Source organism: Camelina sativa, chromosome 13 (assembly GCF_000633955.1).
Source record: "Camelina sativa cultivar DH55 chromosome 13, Cs, whole genome shotgun sequence".
Taxonomy (NCBI): Eukaryota; Viridiplantae; Streptophyta; class Magnoliopsida; order Brassicales; family Brassicaceae; genus Camelina; species Camelina sativa.
In genome coordinates, this window is record NC_025697.1 from 16308879 (window position 1) to 16316320 (window position 7442).

Consider the following 7442-nt stretch of genomic DNA (forward strand, 5'->3'; position numbering starts at 1 on the left):
CTATATATTGAAATCACCCATGGACATAAGAAAGTCCTAGAGCCTATACCTGCACTAGCCATTGGTTTTTACCATGCTAAGATTAATATAATAGAGGCTAATATGGCAATGAACAAAATGTTCAATAGTTCACTTTATGGCATGACTGGATTGGCCATCCGGATCCTAACATGATGCGTAAGCCGATATTAAAATGGGCACACTCCTAAAAGAGAGAAGAGTTATTCCTAAAGAATCTCACGTGTGTAGCATGTACACAAGGGAAACTCATTATAAGGCCATCACCAGTAAATTTAAATAAAGAGATTATCCACTTAAGACTATAAGTCTAGATAGTGCTGGTGAATTTATATCCCAAGCGTTTAATAATAATGGTATGTCCATGGGGGGAAGTGTGGACCACCCTGTGGCACATGAACATACAGAGAATGGATTAAATGAATCCTTCATTAAACGTATTCAAGTGATTGCTCGACCATTACTCATGAGGTCGAAGCTTCTTGTGTCGGCTTGGGGACACACAATATTACATGTAGTAAGAGCTTATACGCATCAGGCCATCTAGTGAGCATAGAATATTCACCATCCCAATTACTAACGGGTCATGAGCCAGACATATCCCATCTCAAATAATATTCGGGTGTGCCGTTTATATTGCATCATCACAGAGAACAAAAATGGGATCTTAAAAGAGGATGGGAATATATGATGAATATGATTCTCCCACCATTATTAAGTATCTTGAGCCAACTATGGGTGATTTATATGTGGCCAGATACGCGGATTGTCACTTAGTTGAATCCGAGTTTTCTATGTTGGGTGGAGAGACAAACAAGTTGGTCAATGAAATATTATGGAATCAAACATCCTTAAAAATTGGCAAGATCCTCGGACTCTAGCCTGTGATGCAGAGATCCAAAAGATTATACATTTGTAAAAGCTAGCTATTTAATTGCCAGATTCCTTTGCTGACCCAAAGAGAGTAAGAAAATCGTACATACCAGCTTGTAATGCACCAGTACGTATTGATGTTCAAAAGGAACACAATAATCAAGTTGCTACAGAGTCTAAATAGACCAATATGTTCCATAGAAAAGAACCTTCGGAAATCTAAGAAAGGTGCAAATAAAACCGAGGTTAAGGAAAGAGTATAGACATGGCCGCGGCAAATCCTAAGGTACCAACAATGAGGTTTGGGACGCTAAACCTCAAGGTTCTTAAGGTATTAATAATAATAAGAGCTCGATAAACTATATCATGTCTAGAATAAAATGGAACTGCAAAGATGTCGACATTAATGAAATAATTGCATGCAAGGTAGCACTTGAAGTAAATGAGGATCAGAAACTCACGTCTATATTAGAGTGCACTCAAAGTAAAGATTGGCTAAAATAGAAAGAAGCCATTGACGTGGAGTTAAACTCTTTAAAGAAGAGAAATGTGTTTGGTCCGACCTTAAGGACAACACTTGATATAAACCAGTTGGACATAAGTTGGTCTTTGTAAGAAAGAGAAATGAGAGTAATGAAAGCGTGAGATAAAGCACGGCTTATAGCACAAGGATTCTCTCAAAGACCAGGAATAGATTATGAGGAGACTTACTCCCTGTGATGGATGCAACGACTTTAATAAGTCTGGCTATAAAAGAAAAACTGGATTTACGGTTAATGGATGTTAAAACCGTATACTTACATGGTCCACTGGAAAATGAAATGAGATTACCAGAGGGTATAGAGCTCAATTATAAGAGTGGTTCTCGAGAAAATACTGCATAAGGCTAGACAAATACCTTTATGGACTGAAACAAAGTGGGTGTATATGGTACAATAGATTAAGCAAGTACCTAGCCAAAGAAGGCTATAAAATGATCCCATCAGTCCATGTATTTATAAAGAAGTTTGCAAACAAAGGATTTGTGATAATAGCAGTCTATATGGATGATTTAAACATCCTTGGAACCCCTGGTTAAATCGCCCAAACAAGAAAGAATTTGAAATGAAAGACCTAGGCAAAAGAAAAATTCTGTTTGGGGTTACAACTTGAGTACATAAATGATAGAATCCTTGTGCATCAAATGGCATATACAGAAAAGTACTCAAGAGTTTTAATAAGGACTAAGCTCACCCATTGACTAGCCCAATGGTTGTAAGGAGCATTGTTTTGGATAAAGATCCATTGGTCCAAAGAAGGACAATGAGGATCTCGGTCCTGAAATGTCATACCTCAGTGCTATAGGAGAGTTAATGTTCTTGGCTAGCCACACTAGACCAGAGATAAGTTTTGCCGTGAACCTCCTAGCAAGAATTAGTTCTTGACTAACCCAAAGGCACTAGAGTGAAATTAAGTATTTATTACGTTACCTACAAGGAACTTTAAATTTGGGTTTATATTATACTAACTATAACAAAGAAGGTTTTTGTTGGTTTTGCTGATGCAGGTTATAAACAAAGAAAGTTTAAGTATGTATGGTTGAGGTTGAAGACTCAACATAGCAGGACAGATTGCGGTATGGTCGAAGACAAGGAAGCAACGGTCATACATGAAGACAATACCGCCTACATCGCACAGCTTAAGGAAGGTTACATCAAGGGAGATCGGACGAAGCACATACTGCCAAAGTTCTTCTTCACACATGAACTACAAAAGGCCGGAGAAATTCAAGTAGTGCAAGTTCAGTCATGCGACAACTCAGCCGATCTCTTCACCAAATCGCTACCGACTACAACGTTCAAGAAGCTCACGCATCAGATTGGAATGCGGAGGCTTAAGGACTTCGAGTTATGTTTGGAACAGGGGGAGCAATGTGTGTTGTACTCTTTTTCCTTCACCAAGGTTTTGTCCCAATGGGTTTTCCTGGTAAGGTTCTAATGAGGCAGCATCCCCAAGCACATTACATCGATCCCTTCCTCGCACTTGCATGGTTATGTCATCCAAGGGGGAGTGTTGTAAAACACTGGATTGTGGACTCCATAACCAAGCCCATACTCGGTCCATAAGTGTTTAAGACTTTAGGCCTGTTCGGCCAAGGCCCATCGGCCATTACTTATTCCTATGTCGGTTTAGACTTTGTCTTAGGGAAACACTATATATATGTAACCTGTATCACATTATCAATAATAAGAACAAGAAATTTTGTTCCCTAAATCCTCTAGTTTACAACAATGTAGAGATTTTTGGTACTTTAATATTGTTTGTAAGGTTAAAATAGTCAATTTACTCAATTTCTTAATCTACTCAAAATAACAATTAAATAAATACAGAGGGAGTATTAATTATGTCAAATTAATTGTTTTTAGTTTTTTAACTTTTTTTGGTCTGTCATAACTTGCTGTAATTGTTTTTTATCTTAATTAGTTTTTCATATAAATACGTCATTAATTATTGTTATGTGATATATTTTTTCAATTTTTTAGTATGGTTAAAGAAACTATATCAAAGTGAAAGTAAAGAAACATAAAATCGGGTTAATATAGAATCATGTTATAAGTGGCGGATAAACAACATATTTTATCAATAAAACATATTTTTAATGGTAAAACATATGATAAATTATACATAGATGTAAATAAAATGATGATTTAACTGATTGTTTGCATGTAAAACATTTTATATAATAATTTGTAGAAGAATATTTTAGGTGAGATTGTGAATACACGTTTTTTTAATCTAGCAATTATAATAATACTAATGAATATTTGACAAAGTTTTTGGTTATTGATAATTTAACTTTTAGTCAATTATTGTGATAATTTTTACATTAGATTTAAAATATAGAAATACAAATTAGTGTATTAAAGTAAAAAAAAAAAGAGTAAATTTTCTGCTATAATTGACTATATATATATATATATACTAAAGATAGTTTGTAAAAAAAAGTTATTATCAATTTAAAAACCTGCAAATCGGACAGGTCCCACAATACTGAAATCTGGTTTTGGTTAATTCCGGTTCAATACAAACATAACTATATTCCCATAACAACAAAATGTACAGTCAACGATTTGATTTTTGAGTTTCCTTATGAAAAAAAATTCCAATTTTCGTCCCCCAAAAAGTTTTTAGAAACCCGCCTCTTCACTTTTCGTTTCTCTCTAGAATCTTCCTCCTCTCTCTCTCCCCNCCCCCCCCAATAAAAATATCACTCGAAAATCTAGGTTAAAAAAGTGAAAACCACACATTTCTCTCTCTCCGATCTTTGTTGCCTCTCATCTGAAATGGCGCGTGACGGCGACGGTGTATCCAACAACTCGAAAACCCCGGCGGATGAATCTCTCAATTGCGGCCTGACCTGTTTCTCCGGCGATGCTGATCCTCTTCCTCCTGTTTCCGGCGTCTTGGGGCACGAGTCTCCCGATGGGTCTTTGGCTGACGCGGATGTGGCTAAGGAGAACAAGGAACAGTTACTGAGGGGTGAAGAAGCCGATGGGGATGGAGAAATCGAGGAGTTCGCTGCGGTCGATGAGTTTGGTGAAAGCTTGAATTGTGTTTTGTGTTTTCAGTTGCCTGAAAGACCCGTCACGGTTCGTCTTCTCTCTTGTATAGTCTTGTGTGTGTGTGTGTGTTTTTTTGGGTTCTTTGACTCGTTTTGTTGTTAAAGTTCGCATCTTTTTCTCTCTAATTGTCTAATCACATTACTAGATATGAACTGTGTTGTGGAATTTTGGCAAAACTTGAGCATGAACAAGAAACAAAAAGAGAGATCTTTTAAAGGGAGAGCACCTTTAGTTTTGTAGGAGAAAGTTCTCGAGTCTTGATGTTGATGTGTTTGCTCTTTTTGTGGATTCTAGGCTCGTTCTTATGCTTGTTGTATGTACTCTATCTAGTGTGCATTCTTTAGTGTTTCTCCTTATTTGTCTAATCTCATTTATTGTATATGGTTGTCTTACACTTGAGTTACTACTTTGAGCTTGTAAAACTGCCACAATTAAGATGGTTTGGTATTACAAATTCAGCAGCGGAATCGTTCTTTTGGCAGTTGTTTTATTATACAACGGCATGGACTTTATTGTGCTTACCATTTGTGATCTATAAGTCAATCTTTTCACCTACATTTATAGATAGGGTGTGCCATCATCACGTTGTTAGTACTTTGTTTTGGTTGGATAAGTTAGTTTGGAGTTATCATTGTAACAAATATGATTGTGTTTTGTGTTTTGGTAATGTTGTGTGCACATTTGTTGATGGTTTATTTATTCTATTTTGGTGTTTCGTTGCCATTTATGGGCTGTTTCTTTTTGTTCATGCTTGTTGGTGTTCTTGTCAACGAATGATAAGCATTATTTGTATATATGATTGTTTACATTTTTTAAGTATGACAAAGATGTGAGACTATGAAGTAATTAAGGTTGATGGATAATAATCTTGTATGTGTTTTTTTTTTCAGATACCATGTGGACACAATTTTTGCTTAATCTGTTTTGAGAAGTGGATTAACCGAGGGAATATCAGTTGTGCAAAATGCCGTAGCCAGATTCCTGACAAAACGGCAAGTAATCCCCGTGTTAACTCGTCCCTGGTGTCTATCATCCGATCTGCAAAAGTTGCTGAAAGTGTTGGTCCAGAGAATGTCTTTAGAGCTAAACGCCAAAAGACAACTGAGAAGGTGAAGGCGAGTACTGGAATATTTGTTACAACACAATCAGATTATTTTGGTCCTATACCAGCTTCTAATGATCCCTTGAGGAACCAAGGCATTTTAGTAGGAGAATGTTGGATGGACCGAGCAGAGTGTCATCAATGGGGAGTTCATTTGGCACATGTGTCTAACATTGCTGGACAATCACACTATGGAGCTCAATCTGTAATACCATCTGGAGGTTTCAAGGATGATGAGGATCATGGGGAGTGGTTTCTATTCACAGGAAGGTTTGCCTTTCATTTACTCCTAGCTTTTAGTCCATTTGACTAATCATAATCTTGTACATTTTACTTCTCTTATGTGTTTAGATTGTTGACAGACTTTATCTGTGTTTGTCTTGAATATGTCACTCAGTGGTAAAAGAAGAACTAAGGAGGATTAGAAATTTGAAGAATTGAATGAAGCTTTAAGAGTTAGTTGCAAATTTGGTTATCCTGTTCGAGTTGTCAGGTTAGCACTCAACATCTTTCTCACATTCTCGCTTTTTCTTCAATTCTGTATTGTTTCTCTTTGCAATGAAATTGTTTTCTTGATTGAATAAAGAATAGCTTGTTTGTACTAGAGAGTTAAGCTAAACTTGCTGCAGTAATCCTCTGAGTTATTGGTATGTTCCTCATAATTTCAGTATTTTTAACTAGGTCGTACAGAGAGAAGAATTCTGCATATGCCCCTGAGGAAGGAGTGAGATATGATGGTGTTTATAGGATTGAGAAGTGCTGGCGAATAGCTAGAATGCATGTAAGTATATATAGCTAACAACCCGTAATATTCAACCTGTTCTGTCCTGACCTATTCTTATGTTTTCTTCAGGATTCGTTTAAGGTCTGTCGTTATCTGTTTGTGAGATGTGACAATGAGCCAGCTCCTTGGACCAGGTTTGATCTACTTCTTGAAAGCGCCTTTTATAAAGTACATTCTATTTGAAGTTTAATGCTGTGATATGTTGCAGTGATGAGCATGGAGATCGTCCAAGACCTTTGCCTAGTATTGCAGAGCTTGATAGGGCCACAGACCTGTTTGAGAGAAGTGAGAGTCCATCATGGGATTTTGATGTAAGTTCCTCCAAGACACCTTGATCACTTTCCCAATTACAACAGTTGACAAGTGAAGCAGTTATCGAATTTTCTTGTGCGTGATCATATTGGTAAACCATCCACTGTAACATGCTGATAATATACGCTTATTTGATCAGGAAGGAGAGGGTCTTTGGAGATGGATGAAGCCTCCACCTGTGAGTCAAAAGCCAGTTCAAGGTTTGTATCATAAGAAGAGCAAGATTATGAGGATGGCTTGTACATGTCTTCTCTTTGTTGTCTTCATCATTTTCACTGGTTCATCATCTATCTTATACAGGGTTTAGAAGAATCACCAGCAAATAACTTGGTTCTTTTTGGTTCGATCCCGTAGTTATCTCTTTTTTGTACCAACACACTCTTCTCTTACAACTCTGAGTGTTGGAAACTTTGTATTTTTTGGTTTGTGTAGTCGGACTCAGAAGGTTCATTGATGGTTTTGAACATAATGATCAATCATCATTATATAAATTATGCTATTCCGTGAATTTTCATTCTTTCTATCAAGTATGATAATATCATGTTAAGGAATGTTAAGTTCTCAGTCAAACAAGTATTGGTTACATTTGCTATATCATGCTGATAACAGTTTTAATTTGGTTTTAGTTGGAAAAACCAAGAGGAATATATTTTCAAGTGAAATTTTCTAAAGGCTATTTAATAGTAAGTAAAACCTTAGATTAAAATATAACAAATTAAGATGGAGAATGACAGCTCTACTGCTAAATCGA

General features: G+C 36.5%; 1 pseudogene; it reads left to right on the forward strand.

Moving 5' to 3' along the window:
- Positions 4122–7207, forward strand: LOC104736894 (annotated as a pseudogene).